The 23,102-nt window shown below is 39.1% G+C and overlaps 4 pseudogenes; all 4 read left to right on the forward strand.

Moving 5' to 3' along the window:
* The first annotated feature begins 659 nt into the window (after nucleotides 1-659).
* On the forward strand, nucleotides 660-11,106 carry LOC129376609 (tripartite motif-containing protein 16-like; annotated as a pseudogene).
* On the forward strand, nucleotides 5,074-8,873 carry LOC129376473 (tripartite motif-containing protein 16-like; annotated as a pseudogene).
* A 1,429-nt stretch (nucleotides 11,107-12,535) lies between the features above and the next one.
* On the forward strand, nucleotides 12,536-13,653 carry LOC129376475 (E3 ubiquitin/ISG15 ligase TRIM25-like; annotated as a pseudogene).
* A 90-nt stretch (nucleotides 13,654-13,743) lies between these two features.
* Nucleotides 13,744-22,252, forward strand: LOC129376476 (tripartite motif-containing protein 16-like; annotated as a pseudogene).
* The last annotated feature ends 850 nt before the right edge of the window (nucleotides 22,253-23,102 follow it).

Genomic DNA, 23,102 nt, shown 5'->3' on the forward strand with positions numbered 1-23,102 from the left:
CATTATTTTTACATCATAAACTAAAAATTACCATTGATATAAAACTGGAAAATATCTGGGATATTTACATGCCTGTTTATTGTGCTCATCTTGATTAGCATACACTTTTATCAAAGAAATTCAAATACATTCATAAGTATATGTGATCCATGAACAACAACAACAATAATAATAATGTTAGCATTATCATTGTTATTATTATTATTATTATTATTATTATTATTATTAAATGTATTAAATGCCTTACATTTAATAATAAACATTTAATATTAAATGTAAGGCATTTAATAGGGTATTGAATAGGTCAGTCAAGTCTTTAAAAAAAATCCCTTTATTGTTGTAAAAAAACAAAAACATCTTTTTATGTAGTTATTGTATGCAACTTATTATGACGGAGTGGAGTACAACCGAAATGAGCCAGAAGGAAACAGTAAAAAAATAAATAAATAAAAACTGAATAAATTAAATTAATTACACAATAAAAAAATATGTTTGGAGTAAATACAATTTAAATATTTGATGAAAGTAGTATGATTGAAAAACAAAATCACTCTGGTTTTTCTGTGTTAATTTCCTATTTCTGAACCAATCCAGGAGATGGCGCTAATGCTCCTTAAAGTTACTTGCAAACAGGCCAAAAAACAGAAGAAGACACAAAAGGAAGATTTAAAGAAGACCGGAGACGTACTCGACACCCAGAGAGAGCGATTCATTGAGGGTAAGTGATGTTTTAGTTTAATTTTAACAGTTTAATCAAGGGAAATGTGACATTGTGATAACACTTGGAACCTAAAGTAAAAAAATGTTGCTGTTTGGAAAACGTCCCGTCGTAGCACAGAGAGCCGAGAACAGCTAACCAGAGACTACAGCTAGCTGTTCAACATGGCGGCGCGAATGTTGGCACATTAGCGCCGCCATGTTGGCACAGTTTGACTAGAGAGGTTTTATAACTACGCATAACTTACATAGGCGACATACAAATATACATACATCTCGTTTAGTGTGATTACTTGCTGACAAAGGCGTTTAAACTGATTTTCACACCACAAAACACTTTCTTGTTGAAATGCTGGATGTTTTTTTACCACTAAATTCTCAAGATACTTGATTTCCTTGCTTTATAAGTGCTATGTTAGCAGAGAGGGTTACTGGAGCACAAATTATTAAATTTTTAACTAGAATATTAAACTCTAGTCATAACCCTTATGTAATACACAGGATTAATATTACCTAAGGATCACGTTATTTGTAATAATAGCAAAGACTGTCAGTTTTTAATCCTGTGTGAATTTATAACCAAAAATTTATAATTTGTAATTTATAAACAAAAATTTTCTGTTAAAATATGTAGTATATCTTTGCTGAACTCCGACGAATTAAACTAATCCAGTGTAAATAGGTATCTCTTTAATTTGAACAGAAATGGATCGGATCTGAAACATAATTGCGCATATTTTGCTTCCCTGGGAGCATTTTTATTTACTTTTGCTGAAGAATGGAGACTGCTTTGAAAACCTTTTCAGTCCGGATCAGCAAAATCCTGTCGATCCGTAATGTACATCGTCAAATAAAAAGGCTGAAGACAAGGAGCAAAATCAGATGCAAGTGGTGCCTCACATCATGCATTTCGCTGTGAGGTAAGAATAATTTTCTTCTGTTTGTAGCCTTCGATTATACAGCTAGGTGCACTTGGTTATCCTGTGTGAATGCGAAACATAAAAAGTAAACGTTGGGAAGTAATTTATGTATTACCATGTAATGCTTATCCTGTGCGAAAAAAACTTTAGTCAACTTTAATTGTCTTTGGAAGCCGTTTTTAGATCACAGATGTGATTCCCCATTTGCTAGCACGTTACCGCATGATACAGTCAAGCTACACTGATAAAGCTTACATCTGAAATGATAATGTTTTCACTTAATAGCTAACAGGCGGGTAATGACGGTGTGGAAAAGTTTTCTCTTTGAGAGAGCAATAAAATTTGACCAGTGATACAGACTGTAAAAGTTTTGATATTTAAATGAGCTTGAAAATGTGTACTTTAGATTAATACTAAGGTAGGTCTTTCTTTATCAAAGAAGCATCCTGTGTATGTGCACTGCTTAGAAAGAATCCAACAGCCTTTTTTTCAACTAATTTCCATTTTGTCAGTGTTTTAACTTCCATTACACAACAGCATTTTGTCTTTATTCTCAGTATTTTAATGTTATTCATAAAAACAAAACTAAAAGCCATGAAATAGATCCACCATCTTTTCCCTTTCATAAAAACTTTAATCCTACATCAATTCCTTTTTAACATTAGCTGACATATTCGATGGCTGAAGGACAATTTTGTTTTGGAAGCTGATGTACATAAGTTCACTGATGACCTTACAAAAGAAAAACAATAGTTGCTTTCAAAATAAAAGCTACGTAACTGTATTTTATGCACCTATCACAAAGTAATATAATTTAAACTTAGGCCCTAAGTTTATAGGGCCATAGGACCATAGGCCCTATGGTCGTAAAATCCTCAGTTTTTCTTTGAGACCCTCCCCTTGAAGCCAACTCAATACTGTTAGAATAATAATGTTTTCTTATTCTTACATAAGTAGTTACCAGTTTGTTCTTCCTATAAAGGTTAGTTTAGTTCTCCAGTGAGAAAAGGAATTTGCTAAAGTGTGTAAGTTTTCTTTAACCTCCAACATGTTTTTGCAGCTGGTCTTCGGACAATTTCTGAGCTACTTCTCAGTCGTAAAACTGGGTTGCATCCTGTGCTTCCCCCATTCGTTATCAGAAGAGCCTCCCTTTTTTTCCTTCAGTAAAAGATCAGTTCTGAAGACAAAGGGCAGAACACATGGGAGAGCTGCTGGAAGAAGTAGCTCTTCTGTGTCTTCTCCTTCTGCAGAAGAATTGATTAAAATTAACATTGTCTGTGGTTCTCATTTTATGAAAGTTGAGAATATACCTATCAGATACCCTCTTCATCCTCTGCAGATGTTACTTGACTGGAAGAAAACAAACATCCAACTACAACAGAATACATATACTGATGATCACCAAAAGCTTGCTGATTTGCCCTTTGGAACTGGCATGGCATCTGGTTATACCCACTCTATAAACTATGAAAAATACCTTTCATAGTGTTACAACTAATCCACAAAGTCCCATCCTTTTTAGCCTTGGCAGTGGGACGAGCTTAAGGGATGCTGCTTTCTGTAATGACTTGTTGCACACATGGATACTGTCTGTAAACAGGATCATTTACTTGTAAATGAAAAATAATAATGGGTGCCTGAGCTTCAGTGTAGTCAGAAGTGGTGCTGCAGGTTGAAAGGTCGCTTTGATAAATTTTAAGTATTTAGTTGCAGGGATGGGTTTACAAGCTGCTGTATTATTATTGTGTAAAGCACTTTGAACTGTCCTATTGCCGAAATGTGCTATTGAAATAAACTTGAATTGACACCACTGATCTGACTCACTCTCATACTAGAAACCCTAATATTGTACTTAGTTTATAATAATCCAGAACTAGAACATGATGTGCCTCCCTTTTTGTTGTGACCTCTGAGATGTTGGGGTTACAATAGCCGAACAGGTGAAATTCTGACTGCCTTCCAGCAGGTGCAGCAGTGATCTCTGAACTGCATCTGCAGATAAAGTGTGAGTCAGAGGAATGCACAGGTCAAAGACTGAGGGTGTGGTTAAAGTGATGTTGACTTGTCTCCAGAAGTTGTTATTCTTTGACTTAGTGTGAATTCAGCTCACTCAAGTAGAACTGAGGTGAATCTAGGGCAGACCTGGGCATTTTACGCCCGCGGGCCACATCCGGCACTTTGTGCGTCCCTGTCCGGCCCGCGTGAGGCAAATCATAAATTACAAAATAAATTTAAAAACGTGTCTATGTCGAGTGTGCAATGCAACGGTGCTACTTTTGTTTTGAAAAGCGTTATTTGCATTACTTCCGTGAAGGTATGCGCATGCATGATTGTGAGTGAAGGTCAACAGCAGCAATCATAAATTACAAAATAAATTTTAATAAACATCTAAACATCTCCTCCCTCAAAGAGTAGAATTTTCCACACCTGAGGAGGCATGCTCAGAGGATTCTGGTCCTCTTTGGATCCACCTATGTATGTGACCCGACACTTTCAGTGATGAGAGGTAAAATGAGGTGGAAAACATAAGTTGTTGTTTGTTGTATTGCAGTATTTCTTTTAACTTAAGTTGTTTGTTGTTTTTTCTTGTTTGTGGAACAAAGTGTGAACAAGTTAAAAATAAATTGCAGTGATTCAATGATTGCTTTTGTTTTCTTATTTCAAAGTCACATAGCCTAATATAAATCTTTAAGGATTAAGAGTTTAAATAAAACCATCAAAAGCAATCTGGTTTTGTATAAAGTTACGTTAAATGAAATTATTTATTATTATTTATCTTACCATCTATAGGGAATTGGCACTATACAGTACATGTGAATTGAATTGAAATTAATTGGAACGCTTCTGCTGCGACACCATCTTGGATATGTTCTCAACTAAAATAAGAGCCGTGTCCAAAATGTATCATTAGGCAGGCAGACTGAGTTCCTATGAATTTAACTACTGAGAAACAGTTCTTGCAGATAAGTTAAGAACTTTTAACTAAAGGATTTTTTGGATATAAGTGAATAATTTTATGAGTTTAACTGGAGATGTAAATCATATATAGTTAACATTCATTTTTGTTTATTGCCAAATTGTCAACCACCGTAGACTATGCTCCTTAAGTTAAACTTTAATATTTTTTTAAACCTTTTACATACTTTACTAGCTGCAACTTCAGTTCTCTAGTTGCATCCATCTGGGAATAAAACATGCAAATTCTCAATCTGAGGTGAGCAGCCTCTTTAAATTCACTCATGGTAACATTTCAGGGTTACCAGAGATGGTTCAGTTCAAAGAGCTTCCTTGTTCTCCCTCCCTCTGGGTTTCAACCGTCATGATGGGAGGATCCAGAGACACTCCCTTCAGTTACCTAATATTTTACACCTCAGCTCAGAGCAGTCTCTGTTGCAGAGAAGTGAAACTCACACAGTCGATGTTATTGAGAGCTGAAATGGAGCAGAAAGGAGATCAACTCACCCACTGCTATGCTGGACCTGAAGATGTGACCTGTGATGTCTGCACTGGGAGGAAAAGGAAAGCTGCCAAGTCCTGTCTGGTGTGTTTGGTTTCTTATTGTGAGAAACATCTCCAACCTCACTATGGTTCTCCATCATTTAAAAATCACAAGCTGGTCAATCCCACCAATAAGCTCCAGGAGAACATCTGCTCTCGTCGTAATGAGGTGATGAAGATCTTCTGTCGTATGATCAGCAGAGTATCTGTTATCTCTGCACTATGCATCAACATAAAGGCCATGAAACAGTCCCAGCTGCAGCAGAAATGGCTGAGAAGCAGAAGAAGCTCCAGGAGAGTCGACAACAAATCCATCAGAGAATCCAGGACCAAGAGAAAGATGTGAAGCTGCTTCAACGGAGGTGGAGGCCATCAATGTCTCTGCTGATAAAGCAGTGGAGGACAGTGAGAAGATCTTCACTGAGCTGATCCGTCTCCTCCAGGAAAGAAGCTCTGATGTGAAGCAGCAGATCAGATCCCAGCAGGAAACTGAAGTGAGTCGAGTCAAAGATGTTCAGGAGAAGCTGCAGCAGGAGATCACTGAGCTGAAGAGGAAAGACGCTGAGCTGGAGCAGTCTCACACACAGAGGATCACACCCAGTTTCTCCTCAACTACCCCTCACTGCCAGCACTCAGTGAGTCTACAGGATCATCCAGCATCAACATCCGTCCTCTGAGACACTTTGAGGACGTGACAGCAGCTGTGTCAAGCTCAGAGACAAGCTACAGCAGCTAGTGGATGTTCTGCTGCCAGAACCGAAGACCAGAGACAGATTCTTAAATTATTCACAACAAATCACTCTGGATCCAAACACAGCAAACAGGAATATGTTATTAGATGAGTGGAACAGAAAAGCAACATTCATAAAACAACAGCAGTCTTATTCTGATCATCCAGACAGATTCACTGATCATTATCAAGTCCTGAGTAAAGAGAGTCTGACTGGCCGTTGTTACTGGGAGGTGGAGTGGAGCGGGCAAGCCAGAGGAACTATAGCAGTTTCATACCAGAACATCAACAAGGCAGAATCATTTGGATCAAATGACAAATCTTGGTCATTAAATTGTACCAAAGACAGTTACACATATAATCACAACAATGATAAAACTACAGTATCGGGTCCAGTTTCCTCCAGAATAGGAGTGCATCTGGATCACAGAGCAGGTATTCTGTCTTTCTATAGCGTCTCTGAAACCATGACTCTCCTCTACAGAGTCCCGACCAGATTCACTCAGCCGCTACATGTTGGTGTTGGACTTTTCTTGCAACATTCCTCTGTTGAGTTCATTAATCCTAAAAATAGCCACAAGTTAGTAACTGTGGTCAAGTTGGTTAAAATGTGTATTTTAGTCCTAATTTCTTTAATCTCCTCCATTGTTGAGAGCTTTTCTTCACTGCTCAGAGATCAGTTGTCATGATAGAGCTTCTTTGTCATCTTGTTTGTTTTGTGGATGTTGGGATTTTTTTGGGTGCTGCCCCTTCCTGTTTCTGTTCAGCCATTCAGGATATCACTGCTCCAGAGGATTTTTATTGACTTAAACTAATTGCAATTTTTTAAAATAAAAGTTACACTGCAGCTTTAAAGTAGTGATTATGTTAATGTTTTCTTTGAGTATTTACAACTAGAACATTAGCCAGTTCTTTTGAGTTTTGTCATGTCACTTTTTCTTAATTTTTTTGTGTAAATCTGATGGAAACTATTCTTACCAATCAGCACATCAGTCAATATTTTGTTGTGAAAATGTTTAAACGTGTTGCACATAACACCTGAGAGAGCCTCCAGGAAAAAGAATGAAACTGAAACACATGGTATTGTTCAGGAGTTGCAAAGAGTAATTTTGCTGATAAAACAGAAAAAACATATTCATTGTAACCTGTTGTAACGTGTCCAGAAAGACATCTACACAATGTTGTACAATCAATTCCCTCTTGTTTATCAGAACTACAACTGACTGTGGACTGTGGAATATTTAGGAGTGAGGAAATTTCACAACTGGGTTGGGGATAAGACAAGTGGAATTCTATCACAAACAAATTTTTATTTTTTGGCTTTTAATTGAAGCAATGTTTGAAAGTCTGTTTTTATCCATTTGTGTTGTCGTTCTTGTACAGCACTGTGGTGCAGTTTTACACTTGTTTTTAAAGTGCTATATAAATAAATTTGACATTGACTTTCACTGCTCAGATTAATCTTTATTCAGCTATGCAACGATTTGGTTTTTGTGTTAAAAAAATATCTGGTGGCTAAATTGTGAATAACGGCACCAAAGAAACCCACAAAGAAAACAAAGAACTCCGGAACATCACACAAAAAATCAGAAAAAAAAATTATAGTCACAAGAATACAAAGTAAACACAAAATTAACATCAGCGGCTCCCATCTACATATATTCTTAAATATATATTCCGGTATACAGATATTGTTCTCAAATCCCCTTTCATTAATGTCAACCGTGCATTGGCCACAGAGGGACGGATCAAACAGATGAGAATCAAAACCATCATCATCAGAGGAGCTTCTCAGACATCTCTGTTAGAGATGGCTGTGATGGTTGGTGTCAGCATCTCTGTTAGAGGTGGCTCCCAGCTGGAGAGGTTTGCTTCACTGTTGGAGATGGTTTAAAAAGAAAGGTGTCAATCATCGTAAATTCCCTTCTCACCCACCGCGGGGGCTTCTTATCCTCTGAACTAAAGTTCAGAGGATAAGCCTCTGGTAGAAGCCTCTACCAGAGGCTTCTTATCCTCTGAGCTCGGGTCCTTTACCAGAGGCCTGGGAGCTTGAGGGTCCTGCAGTATCTTGGCTGTGCCAAGGACTGCACATTTCTGGACTGAGATGTCTGATGTTGTTCCTGGGATCTGATTGTAGCCATTGATCCAGTTTGGGGGTTACTGCCCGAGGGCCCCAATGACCACAGGCACCACTGTGGTCTTCACCTTCCAGGCCCTCTCCAGTTCTTCCCTGAGGCCCTGGTATTTCTCCAGTTTCTCGTGCTCCTTTTCCTGATGTTGCAATCACTTGGTATTGCTACATCTACCACAACGGCTTTCCTCTGATGTTTATCCACTACGACAATGTCTGGTTGTTCGCCCTTACCATTTTGTCTGTCTGGATCTGGAAGTCCCACAGGATCTTAGCTCTGGCGTTCTCCACCACCTTTGGGGTGTTTCCCACTTTGATCTCGGGGTTTCCAGTCCATATTCTACACAGATGTTTCTGTACACTATGCCTGCCACTTGGTTATGTCGCTCCATGTACGCTTTCCCTGCCAGTATCTTGCACCCTGCTGTTATGAGCTAGACTATCACAGGCATATATATATTTATAAAATAAAAAGAAATTCCCTTCTCAACCACCGCAGGTGGTTCTTATCCTCTGAGTCTTTGGCTGGGAAAGCCAAACTATTGGCTGGGACTTGCTAAACATTTTAGCAAGTCATGAGACTATTTTATGTCACTTCTGGAAGTGAACCAAAGACAAAGACCCATAAAAGAGGTCACCTAAACTTTAAAAGGTTAAAAGATAAATTCTTCAAAATGTCTCAGTGTGAGATTATTCCCTGATATAGAATATACATATTTCAAAGTTTTTCACACTTTAGCTTTGGATTTCTATAAGTAATGATGGTCCTATATGTTCAGCTCAAACAGCTTCTTTATTCCCTTTCCCTCTTCTTTGCAGATGGCATGATGGGTGGGACCACGACACAACAGTAACCAGATATTTATATGCGAACTGAAACTATTCCAAGGAAAAAAAACTCAGTCATTACTGAGAGCAGAAATGGAGAAGAGAGGATTTCAGCAGGATAATATCTCTTGTTCCTTCTGCTTGGAGATACTGAAGGATCCAGTGACTATTCCCTGTGGACACAGCTACTGTAGGAACTGTATTAACTACCACTGGGATAGAGAAGATCAGAGGAGAAAATACAGCTGCCCTGAATGCAGGAAAGAGTTCATACCAAGACCTGCCCTGGTGAAGAACATCACATTAGCAAAGATGGTGATGGATCTAAAGAAGACTGAACATAAAGCTGCTCCACCTATTGACTGCTATGTTGAACCTGAAAATGTGGCCTGTGATGTCTGCACTGGGAGGAAGAGAAAAGCTGTCAAGTCCTGTTTATCATGTCCTTCTTACTGTGAGAATCACCTCCAACCTCACCATGATGCTCCACCATTGAAGAAACACAAGCTGGTGAATCCATCCAAGAATCTCCAGAGAACATCTGCTCTCGTCATGATGAGGTGATGAAGATCTTCTGTCGTACTGATCAGCAGAGTATCTGTTATCTCTGCACTATGGATGAACATAAAGGCCATGAAACAGTCCCAGCTGCAGCAGAAATGGATGAGAAGCAGAAGCTCCAGGAGAGTCGACAACAAATCCATCAGAGAATCCAGGACCAAGAGAAAGATGTGAAGCTGCTTCAACAGAAGGTGGAGGCCATCAATGTCTCTGCTGATAAAGCAGTGGAGGACAGTGAGAAGATCTTCACTGAGCTGATCCGTCTCCTCCAGGAAAGAAGCTCTGATGTGAAGCAGCAGATCAGATCCCAGCAGGAAACTGAAGTGAGTCGAGTCAAAGATGTTCAGGAGAAGCTGCAGCAGGAGATCACTGAGCTGAAGAGGAAAAACGCTGAGCTGGAGCAGCTCTCACACACAGAGGATCACACCCAGTTTCTCCTCAACTACCCCTCACTGCCAGCACTCAGTGAGTCTACAGGATCATCCAGGATCAACATCCGTCCTCTGAGACACTTTGAGGACGTGACAGCAGCTGTGTCAGAGCTCAGAGACAAGCTACAGAAAATTTTGAAAGACACATGGAGAAGAATTTCACTGAGAGTCACAATGATGATCGTTGCATTGCCAGAACCAAAGATCAGAGTTGAGTTCTTCAGGTGTTCACAAAAAATCACTCTGGATGCAAATTCAGCAAATAGATTACTGTTATTATCTGAGGGTAATAGAAAAGTAACAAGAATGAACCAACAGCAGTTTTATCCTGATCATCCACACAGATTCACTGTTTGGCCTCAGATCCTGAGTACAGAGAATCTGCCTGGACGTTGTTACTGGGAGGTGGATTGGAGCGGAGGAAGCGTTAATATCGCAGTTCATACAAGAACATCAGCAGATCAGGACGCTCAGATGGATGTTCATTTGGATTCAATGACAAATCTTGGTCACTGCGCTGTAACAGAAATAGTTGTACATTTTGGCACAACAAAAGTCAAACTCCAGTACCAGGTCCAGTTTCCTCCCGAGTCGGAGTGTATCTGGACCACAGAGCAGGTATTCTGCGTTTCTACAACGTCTCTGGAACCATCAGTCTCCTCCACAGAGTCCAGACCAGATTCATTCAGCCTCTGCATGCTGGGATTAGACTTTCTGAAGGATCCTCTGCTGAGTTTGTTAAACCTAAATAGTCAGCAGTGACATGATGACCAATTAGTTCAAATGTGTGTTTTAGTTTAAGTCTTTCAGTCTCCATCGTTGTTGTCATTTCTTCACTTCTCAGACATCAGCTGTTGTTACGGAGCTACTTTGTCATGTTGACATCCATTCATTTTTAGAAACTGCCCCAGGGCAATTGTGGCTACAATCCAGTCATTTGACGCCACCTGTTTGTGAGAGATTGAATGTAATGTTTTCCAGATTTGATAAGGTCAAAGTTAAATGGACAAAAAAGGCCATTTAACTTTTTTGTCCAGGCCTGTTTCATTAATTTGCTTAAGATGATTTTGTTGAACCACATTTCAAAAGCAATGTCTGATTTTCATTGGTTTTTTTATTACTTATTACTTTTTTTTAATTTCAAGTTACTTCATTGATCTTTGTCAGGTTTGACTTTCTGATAGATCGTCTGCTGAGTTTATGAATCTGAAATATTTAGCATTATCTGATTAAAATGTGTATTTGTTAAAATGTTTAATGTACTTAGTTAGATAAATGTGTGATGTTACAGATGTGTGCCTGTAAATGAATATATAAAAAAAAACCTTGAAATATGATGTACAACTCCCATCATTTTTCTGAATGTAAAAATGGGTCTGGGTTCTTATGGGTTAATTATTGTGCTGGGATTGTGGGTTTTACCACCTCGGCGTCAGGTTATGACTCCCAACTGTGAAAATTTACCTGCGTATGCTGCAGAAAGAATCCAAAGGTTCAGAGGTCAACTCTCTGTTCTGAATGAAAAGACTTTCCATTCCGGAATCTGAAAGTACTTCAGACCATTTCATGCAGCTGCTTCATTTCCAGAAGAGGCCAAGGATACAAGATAGTCCTGTACTCCATATATACATGTTTATATATTTTTTAAAATATGTAAAATAAATCTCCCTTAGAGAAGGGTGAGAAGCTCGGCCATCCGGGAGGGTCTCAGAGTAGAGCTGCTGTTCCTCCACATCGAGAGGAGCCAGTTGAGGCTCGGGCATCTGGTCATGATGCCTCCTGGACGTCTCCCTGGTGAGGTGTTTCGGGAACGTCCCACCGGAGGAGGAGCCCCAGGGAAGACCCAGGACACGCTGGAGGGACTATGTCTCCGAACTGGCCTGGGAACGCCTCGGGGTTCCCCCAGGAGCTGGAGGAAGTGGCTGGGGAGAAGGAAGACTGGGCCTATTCCCGCGACCCGACCCCGGATAAGCGGCAGACGATGGATGAATGGATGTGAAATAAAAACATTCTTCATAGAAGTTACATATTGCAGCCCAGATTTGCAGATTTCTTCTCCCAAATAATACAATGTCTAAATATAAAACATATTTAAAACTACTCAAGAATAAATACTGTTTGTGAAATTAACCTTAGATTCTGCCATATTCTAGTTGAAAACATTGACAACCCTTCCTTTTTATCTACTAGTTAATAAATATTGACAACGTCCTGCATTTTCATAAATAACAAAAATGATATATAAAATTAACAATTTTGTTAAAAGTCCATGCGCTCATTTAGCTCTGTGTTACCCATGATGCAACTGTTTGTTTTGTAGTTTCACTCACAAATTCCTGATTCTACACATGTAGGGTCACCATGAAAACCGTGGACAAAACCTTCTGGGATACATATTGTTTACTATCATTTATCCCACATGGCTCCCACCTGGGTTTGCTGGCTGGGTTGGATCAAGAACACATTATAACTGCTTGTAAAAAGTTTAAATTAACTCTGGTGCCAGCTCTTGAGCATTTAATAACTACACAGGTAAACTACAGCTACACATGGATCCAGTATGGAAATTGACCTGCAGTACCACTGAAACACCCATAGAGGGCACTAAAACAGCACACCTAATTATCAATTAAATGTCAAATGAAAACACAGAAAGTAGTTTTCTGAACTATGAGCGAGAACATGAACACTTAGTTTTTATTATTACTTAGAAGCACAAATGGAGAAGAGAGGATTTCAGCAGGATAATGTCTCTTGTTCCTTCTGCTTGGAGATACTGAAGGATCCAGTGACTATTCCCTGTGGACACAGCTACTGTAGGAACTGTATTAACTACCACTGGGATAGAGAAGATCAGAGGAGAAAATACAGCTGCCCTGAATGCAGGAAAGAGTTCATACCAAGACCTGCCCTGGTGAAGAACATCACATTAGCAAAGTTGGTGATGGATCTAAAGAAGACTGAACGTAAAACCATTCCACCTATTGACTGCTATGCTGAACCCGAAGATGTGGCCTGTGATGTCTGTACTGGGAGGAAGAGAAAAGCTGTCAAGTCCTGTTTATCATGTCCAGCTTCCTACTGTGAGAATCACATCCAACCTCACCATGATGCTCCACCATTGAAGAAACACAAGCTGGTGAATCCTTCCAAGAACCTCCAGGAGAAAGTCTGCTCTCGTCATGATGAGGTGATGAAGATCTTCTGTCGTACTGATCAGCAGAGTATCTGTTATCTCTGCACTATGGATGAACATAAAGGCCATGAAACAGTCCCAGCTGCAGCAGAAAGAGCTGAGAAGCAGAAGAAGCTCCAGGAGAGTCGACAACAAATCCATCAGAGAATCCAGGACCAAGAGAAAGATGTGAAGCTGCTTCAACAGAAGGTGGAGGCCATCAATGTCTCTGCTGATAAAGCAGTGGAGGACAGTGAGAAGATCTTCACTGAGCTGATCCGTCTCCTCCAGGAAAGACGCTCTGATGTGAAGCAGCAGATCAGATCCCAGCAGGAACTGAAGTGAGTCGAGTCAAAGATGTTCAGGAGAAGCTGCAGCAGGAGATCACTGAGCTGAAGAGGAAAGACGCTGAGCTGGAGCAGCTCTCACACACAGAGGATCACACCCAGTTTCTCCTCAACTACCCCTCACTGCCAGCACTCAGTGAGTCTACAGGATCATCCAGCATCAACATCCGTCCTCTGAGACACTTTGAGGACGTGACAGCAGCTGTGTCAGAGCTCAGAGACAAGCTACAGAAAATTTTGAAAGACATGGAGAAGAATTTCACTGAGAGTCACAATGATGATCGTTGCATTGCCAGAACCAAAGATCAGAGTTGAGTTCTTCAGGTGTTCACAAAAAATCACTCTGGATGCAAATTCAGCAAATAGATTACTGTTATTATCTGAGGTAATAGAAAAGTAACAAGAATGAACCAACAGCAGTTTTATCCTGATCATCCACACAGATTCACTGTTTGGCCTCAGATCCTGAGTAGAGAGAATCTGCCTGGACGTTGTTACTGGGAGGTGGATTGGAGTGGAGGAAGCGTTAATATCGCAGTATCATACAAGAACATCAGCAGATCAGGACGCTCAGATGGAAGTTCATTTGGATTCAATGACAAATCTTGGTCACTGCGCTGTGACAGAAATAGTTGTACATTTTGGCACAACAAAAGTCAAACTCCAGTACCAGGTCCAGTTTCCTCCCGAGTCGGAGTGTATCTGGACCACAGAGCAGGTATTCTGCGTTTCTACAACGTCTCTGGAACCATCAGTCTCCTCCACAGAGTCCAGACCAGATTCATTCAGCCTCTGCATGCTGGGATTAGACTTTCTGAAGGATCCTCTGCTGAGTTTGTTAAACCTAAATAGTCAGCAGTGACATGATGACCAATTAGTTCAAATGTGTGTTTTAGTTTAAGTCTTTCAGTCTCCATCGTTGTTGTCATTTCTTCACTTCTCAGACATCAGCTGTTGTTACGGAGCTACTTTGTCATGTTGACATCCATTCATTTTTAGAAACTGCCCCAGGGCAATTGTGGCTACAATCCAGTCATTTGACGCCACCTGTTTGTGAGAGACTGAATATAATGTAATGTTTTCCAGATTTGATAAGGTCAAAGTTAAATGGACAAAAAAGGCCATTTAACTTTTTTGTCCAGGCCTGTTTCATTAATTTGCTTGTTAAGATGATTTTGTTGAACCACATTTCAAAAGCAATGTCTGATTTTCATTGGTTAATTTACAGTCCTTTTTTAAAATTATTTATTACTTTTTTAAATTCAAGTTATTTCAGTGACCTTTGTGCATTTTTCAGTCATTAACAGAGGAGTATCAACAGTTGTGTCCACATGTGTATTAGGAAAAACCAAACAACCTCCAAAGAAGACAAATTACATCATAAAAAATACCCACAAAAGCAAAATCTCATGACTTATAACTATGACAATAGATGTTTCCATCTTAAAACCTGTCCCTAATTTTCTGATAACTGCTTGTTTTCTATGAAGAGGTGATGAAATTTTTAAACTTTGTAGCACTTTTGTAAATGATTCATCTTACAACACAAATAAGGTATAAAAATCAACTTAAGAGAAGAAGCATTAAACACACAGGAAGTGATTCACTAACTGTATTTTTCTTGAGATGGTGAAAATTTTATGGAAAAAAAAAGGACAACTGGATGTGTAATATGTAAATTCAGATATCCTTTTTATTTTGAATGCAGACTTTCTTGTAACATATTTTCTTTTGCAATAAATAAATGTGAGCCTTTTTCTGGGCAGTATGGATTGATTTTAATTGACTCAGCAGATTATTTATTTATATTCACTTGGTGCAACATTACCAATGGGCTGTTTTTAATTATTATTGTGCCCTGAACATATCCAAAAATATATCTCAGGATGGGAAGAGACAGTAGTTTTTGTATGTTAATGAAATTACAAATGGGCGTGGCACAGTGACTCTATAGCGCCCCCTGAAACAGATAAAAATGGCATGTTTTCCTAGTTTTAATAGCTGAATAACGTTTTTATCTCTACTCAGGCATTAAAACATATTTCATGGTTAGCAGACGGTGTTCAGTTCAAGGAGCTTCGTTGTTCCCTCTGCCTCTGGTTTGGTCATGATGGGAGGAATCAGTGACACGTCTGTCAGTTACCTGACATTTACATGAGAGCTGCAGCCAGTTTCTGTTCTAAAAAAGAGAAACTCACACAGCCGTTGTTTCTGAGAGAGTTGGTACCGATTCTTTATATCAGGATATCTGGTTCTGACCCACAGCGGTGAGACCGACTCAGGCTGTCTGTAGAGAACCAGGCATTTAGTGCAGCACAGGGGAAGAATGATAAAATTAAGGTTATAAGTTTTCTCTGTGGCCGAACCATGTTTGGCATGAGGAGGGTTTTATCGTATTACGACAAGAATTACAACAAAAAATAGAAACGTTCTCTAACTTCAACATCAAACTTACATTTTATTCACAAACAACAGTATGTTGAAAAAAATAGTATACATTCTTATCCATAATATAATAGGGGATGCAGTTCCACCCTCCTCATCTTTACCTTGAGCCTGGTGTCTTAACAATATGACTAATAAAAGTTTAACTTTTATTAGTGCAGAGGCATTAATAAAACATGAAAAAGTGGCTTGTAAGCAGGAAGTGAAGATATTTGACTAGAGAGGCAAAATATTCAAAAGTTTATGAACCACTACATAAAAAGTTTAATCTCTTTTAAAGTGATTTTTAGTTTGTAGGACACTGAATGGAGCTTTTTTTTTGGCTGATCTAACAAAATGGAAGATGATGCTGGAGTAAATCTGATCTGTATGGAGGAGCAAGATCATTCAGATAAACTGATGTTCAGGAATTTTTAGTTCTGTGGAGCCACCTACTGGTAGTTTGGTGCAGCTGCATGCAAGAAGTTCTTGAGCCACATGCTCAGAAAACATGGAGGCTGGTGGAGACTCATGTATGCAGATGTCACAGGAAACGATCAACAAGTGGTTCTGAACTAATGGACCCTCAGACCGGTGATGGAGACCCAGCATCTCCAAGAGACTGTAGTAATTTGACCCCAGAAACATGATGAGGAGGAGTTTTATAATACTTTAAGAGTGAATCCATCTCTAGTTATGTTTCTAGTTTTTGGTTTAAATTATGTTTTTCCACACATGATAAAGTCATTTGATGTCAGTTTAATTTGAATTATGTGAATGTTTTGCATGTATATTGGACAATATTGGTTTTGTTTTATGGGGAATTTGAACCGACTCAAAAACTCCTTTCTTCAGCTGTAGGATAACCTCTGATCCAAAAGTTTAACTTTGAATAAAGATTTGATGATTTAAAGTATTAAAAGGTTATTGTGATAATAAATACTGACACTTCTGTGATAAGACTTTGTCACTGGATAAGATATAATCCGAACAGAACATATTTTAAATAAACAGGGAGAGTTGGTCCAGTTCTTTAACCACAAAAAGTGTTAAAGAGCCCAATTTGATTATAGTTTCCTAAAATAAGGAGGCCTGGCATCCACAGCAGGCCAGATGTTTTCTACCATTAACCAAGTCAATGGTGATCTGCATTATTAAAGATCCTGAAACCATTTCAAGGGTCCAAACCATTAACCTGGATGACCCCAAAAGGGATTTCAGATTTGAGTGATGCACAAAACCTCTTATAAATTGATTAAACACTTGATGTACAGCTGGCCAGTAATGGCTTTACAGTTTACTAAAAGAGAAACATTTAATTTTTCTTTCACTTTATTTTATATATATTTTCATTACCTTAGATGTCTACACTTGAAAAGGAGCGATTCTGTGGAGTTTTATTTAAAATTTGTCCTCAAGATCTTTTCCCCAAATTTCTTCAGGCTACAGTGCCAGTATACTCTGGACTGCCCTGCCAAGAGCAGGCTGTATGAGGACAACTGCTCACCAAACTGGGTCTGCATATTCATTGTATTCTAATGATGAAACATTTTGTCCCCACCCAACCAAACAAAGCATTAGCAACCCCTCATACAAAAAGGGATGCGACCCTCCCAAAGCACACACTATAATAGTTTTTCGCTTTTTGTCGTTTGAAAAGTTGATTTATGTAGTTTATTATCTACCTGGATGTGCAGAAAATGTTCTAAAACATTAGATTTAATTTATTTGATTTTGAAATTAATAAACTATAACACTGTCTGAATTTGAAAGAGGATTAATTATTGAAAATTAATATCTAAGCACAACTTTCTCACCAGAGCACTTTTTTTATCAATCACATCTAGAGAGAATCCAACAATTTTATATTTTTGCAATCATTAATTTTTTTGGAGGATCTTTGTGATGATGATAATAATAATGTAAATATTCCAGGTTTGACAAACAGCAGTGTTAAATTCAGCCTTAATATTGTGAATATACACTGCTCAAAAAATAAAGGGAACACTCAAATAACACATCCTAGATCTGAATGAATGAAATAAATATAAAAATAATTTCCACCTGTTGTCTATTCCATTTGATTTCACAGAAGTTTGATTTACTTGGAGTTATATTGTGTTGTTTGAGTGTTCCCTTTATTTTTTTGAGTAGTATATTTTGCAATTTATACAAAGTAATTATTCTTGTTAAGTACACAAATAACTAGTATTTAAAGCTACACTTCTGTTTGTTATAGTGCTTCAGCTCTTTGAAAATTGTTCAAAAAAGGCTGGTCTCCTGTCACAGTATGACTTGTTTAATTTTTGACATAATGGAAATTAAAACCCTTTATAATAATAATTCATCTCAATATAGATTCTAAATTTATTTTGCATTTATTTTACTTTATGACTTTAATGCTGTCCTGCATTACATGTCTTCTTTCTGTCTCCTAAAGAGGTCTCGTCATTAAGATAATTACAGAGAAAACCAGAGCTCACCAAGCAAGGTGTAGCTTGTAAAGCTGCATTTATGACACATCAGGGGTTTAGTACAACATCATTCACTGACTTAGGTTAGAAAGAAATTATGAAAAAATGTGTCTGTGGGAAGTTGTAAATGTAGGTGTGGAAGCTTTTTTTGTTTTCCTAATTTACTGGAACAAGTGGGACCGAAGTAGTAGAGCAGGAGATTTATATTTTGAGATCGGTAGAACAGAAGCTGATTAGTGAAAGCGTAACAGACGTTTTGTAAATTACAAAGAAATAAACACAAATTATTTATTTCATACACAGGTATGGGGATTTGTTTTTAATGGCTGGAGTAAAAAATGTGAATGTAAGTTTTTGATTGACTCAGAAAATGTAATTTTATATACTTAAGAATCTGAAGAGGTTTAGCTGCGGCTTGTATTTGTGGAAGATGTAAAAATACTACAGTTACACAACTCAGCATTTTTCTCTGTGACTTGAAGTGAATCACCAGTGCAACAACCTTTTTTGCACCACATATGTCTACACACATACAGGCCAACCTTGGAAAGATGCAGTGAGCTTTTAACACTGCCATCTTGTGGCCAAAAGTGCAACTACCAGTTTTGAACAAAGTTAGGTTGACCGTCTGAGGTAGATCTGTGAAAGAATACAACCAGTACAATGTGATAGCCAATAGCAATATAAAATCAGTTTGGTCTGACTATATGTAATAGAGTGGTGAAGCTGGTTTGATGCTAAAATGGACTGCTATAACTACTGTCATTGCTCTCAGGCAGTTGTTTTTTAAAAGATGGAAAGTAGAGAGAGCAAAGGCAGTGCATGAAAGGTTAAAATAAAAGACAATGCAGGGAATTGTGCAAAAATTGGCAACTTTTTCTCCAAAACAAGCTTGTGGTTAGTATTGTCAAATTAAGACGATGAAACAGGTAAGACATAATACACTTTGCTTGCAAACCAATCAAGTCAATAAATTGTGTTGCGTTGTGTCATACAGCTGAAATATTAAGACCTAATAGCTACGGAACTTTGTGAAACTCTCCTGAAAGTTGGGGGCTGTGAAAATTCTTCTATCAATTAATTATTCTCCCTCTTTGCTGTGAACTGTTTGCTTTCATGAACATAGAAAGTCATCCTCCATCAGTCCATCTGTTACTTTTTGTGAATCAGCTCTGTTTTCTCAACTCCCCAGTCGACTTTGGCAGACGTCAATTCGTCCCGGGCCAGGTTCTGCTGGACGTAACTTCCTGTTAAAGGGGAGTTTTTCCTGTCAGCTGTCGTTTCAATCTTGTCCAGGAGAAGTAAATTCTGCAAGTACATGAAGTGTAAAGTGCCTCAAGACAACATCTATAGGGAATTGGCACCATACAGTATATGTGAATTGAATTGAAATTAACTGGAACGCTTCTGCTGCGACACCATCTTGGATATGTTCTCAACTAAAATAAGAGCCGTGTCCAAAATGTATCATTAGGCAGGCAGACTGCCAGTTCCTATGAATTTAACTACTGAGAAACAGTTCTTGCAGATAAGTTAAGAACTTTTAACTAAAGGATTTTTTGGATAATAAGTGAATGATTTTATGGGTTTAACTGGAGATGTAAATCATATGTAGTTAATATTCATTTTTGTTTATTGCCAAATTGTCAACCACCGTAGACAATGCTCCTAAAGTTAAACTTTAATATTTTTTAAACTTTTTTACATACTTTACTAGCTGCAACTTCAGTTCTCTAGTTGCATCCATCTGGGAATAAAACATGGAAATTCTCAATCTGAGGTGAGCAGCCTCTTTAAATTTACTCAGTGGTAACATTTCAGGGTTACCAGAGATGGTTCAGTTCAAAGAGCTTCCTTGTTCTCCCTCCCACTGGGTTTCAACCGTCATGATGGAGGATCCAGAGACACTCCCTTCAGTTACCTGATATGTTACACCTCAGCTCAGAGCAGTCTCTGTTGCAGAGAAGTGAAACTCACACAGTCGATGTTACTGAGAGCTGAAATGGAGCAGAAAGGAGATCAACTCACCCACTGCTATGCTGGACCTGAAGATGTGGCCTGTGATAACTGCACTGGGAGGAAAAGGAAAGCTGCCAAGTCCTGTCTGGTTTGTTTGGTTTCTTATTGTGAGAAACATCTCCAACCTCACTATGATAATCCACCATTTAAAAAACACAAGCTGGTGAATCCTTCTAAGAACCTCCAGAAGAACTACTGCTCTCGTCATGATGAGGTGATGAAGATCTTCTGTCGTACTGATCAGCAGAGTATCTGTTATCTCTGCACTATGGAGGAACATAAAGGCCATGAAACAGTCCCAGCTGCAGCAGAAAGAGCTGAGAAGCAGAAGAAGCTCCTGGAGAGTCGACAACAAATCCATCAGAGAATCCAGGACCAAGAGAAAGATGTGAAGCTGCTTCAACGGGGTGGAGGCCATCAATGTCTCTGCTGATAAAGTAGTGGAGAACAGTGAGAAGATCTTCACTGAGCTGATCGTCTCCTCCAGAAAAGAAGCTCTGATGTGAAGCAGCAGATCAGATCCCAGCAGGAAACTGAAGTGAGTCGAGTCAAAGATGTTCAGGAGAAGCTGCAGCAGGAGATCACTGAGCTGAAGAGGAAAGACGCTGAGCTGGAGCAGCTCTCACACACAGAGGATCACACCCAGTTTCTCCTCAACTACCCTCACTGCCAGCACTCAGTGAGTCTACAGGATCATCCAGGATCAACATCCGTCCTCTGAGACACTTTGAGGACGTGACAGCAGCTGTGTCAGAGCTCAGAGACAAGCTACAGCAGCTAGTGGATATTCTGCTGCCAGAACCGAAGACCAGAGACAGATTCTTAAATTATTCACAACAAATCACTCTGGATCCAAACACAGCAAACAGGAATATGTTATTAGATGAGTGGATTAGAAAAGTAACATTCATAAAACAACAGCAGTCTTATTCTGATCATCCAGACAGATTCACTGATCATTATCAGGTCCTGAGTAAAGAGAGTCTGACTGGCCGTTGTTACTGGGAGGTGGAGTGGAGCGGGAAAGCCAGAGGAATTGTAGCAGTTTCATATAAGAACATCAACAAGGCAGAAAAATTTGGATCAAATGACAAATCTTGGTCATTAAATTGTACCAAAAATGGCTACACATTTAAACACAACAAAGTTAAAACTACAGTATCAGGTCCAGTTCCTCCAGAGTGGGAGTGTACCTGGATCACAGAGCAGGTATTCTGTGTTTCTACAGCGTCTCTGAAACCATGACTCTGATCCACAAAGTCCAGACCAGATTCACTCAGCCGCTACATGTTGGTGTTGGACTTTTCTTGCAACAATCCTCTGTTGAGTTCATTAATCCTAAAAAATAGCCACAAGTTAGTAACCTGTGGTCAAGTTGGTTAAAATGTGTATTTTAGTCCTAATTTCTTTAATCTCCTCCATGGTTGAGAGCTTTTCTTCACTGCTCAGAGATCAGTTGTCATGATAGAGCTTCTTTGTCATCTTGTTTGTTTTGTGGATGTTGGGATTTTTTTGGGTGCTGCCCCTTCCTGTTTCTGTTCAGCCATTCAGGATATCACTGCTCCAGAGGATTTTATTGACTTAAACTAATTGCATGTACATTTATTATTTTGTCAGATCACTTTTTATTTTTATTATGTAAAAAAGAGCTGATGAAAACTATTCTTACCAATCAGCACATCAGTCATTACTTTGTTGTGAAAATGTTTAAACGTGTTGCACATAACACCTGAGAGAGCCTCCAGGAAAAAGAATGAAACTGAAACACATGGTATTGTTCAGGAGTTGCAAAGAGAAATTTTGTTGATAAAACACTGAAAACATATCTGTGGCAAGGTGACCTTGTTTTTCCTTTTGAGTTAGATTTTGATATTGTTTTGGATTGTATATTTTGAAGTTATTTTCTTAGTTTATTTTGGATTAAATGTTTTGTTTTTGCATGTTTTGATTGGTTGTTGGTCACGTGCCGCATGCGCCCCACGGCAGCAACACAGCTGATCCGCATCATCAAGTTGTTTACAGATCAGGAGGAGTAAAAGGCCATTGGGACTGTGATGCGTGAAGGAGCGGCAGACGGCTCGGACTGGCTTCAGGCGTTGGCTACAGGAGGGACCGGCCCTGAGGACTGCTAATCTGGTCGCGGCAGAGGAGCGGGCGGCCGGCTAAGGAAGTGGAACTGCTGGGCTGAGAACCGGAGATCAAGCTGGACGTACAGAAGCAGTAAGGACCGTGTTCCCCTGAACGGAGCCGTTGGCTAGCGCTCACTGAGGTCCGTGTGGACTGGAGGATTGTTTGGACCCGGCTGGACGTGTGAGCAGCAGCGGACCCGCCCCCTCTTCCTTTGTGTGGGCCAGTTAAGACTTTTTTTAATGGACTTGTATAATGATCTTCAGCAAATGTTCCTTTTTAACTAGTTGTTTTTAAAATAAATTATTGTATCCCTTTTATCAGTTTGTTGCGCCTCTGTCCACAATCCTGCAGGTTATTTTGTATACAGAAAAATTGAGCCTCTCGGCCTTCACAACTTGGCGCTGTGAGCAGGACCTGTGGGATTGTGAACAGTGTTTTATTAGACATTTTTTTAAAAAAAGGGAAAAGATGATGATGCCCATTTATCCTGGTGCCCCATGGATTCCTAAATTTGTAGGGCAAAATGATGATGTTAAATATAACGAATGGAAGGAGCAAATACAAGGTCTTTTAGATGCAAATGATTTGCCTGAATCGCATAAGGTAAAAATTTTGATTGGTGCCTTGTCTGGGTTGCCCAGACGCCAAATTAATGTGCTCTGTGATGATGAACGTGATAGGGTGACAAAAATATTTTCAGTTTTGGATGACTTGTAT

Source organism: Poeciliopsis prolifica, unplaced genomic scaffold (genome assembly GCF_027474105.1).
Source record: "Poeciliopsis prolifica strain line A6 unplaced genomic scaffold, Auburn_PproV2 SCAFFOLD044, whole genome shotgun sequence".
In the NCBI taxonomy this organism is placed as follows: domain Eukaryota; kingdom Metazoa; phylum Chordata; class Actinopteri; order Cyprinodontiformes; family Poeciliidae; genus Poeciliopsis; species Poeciliopsis prolifica.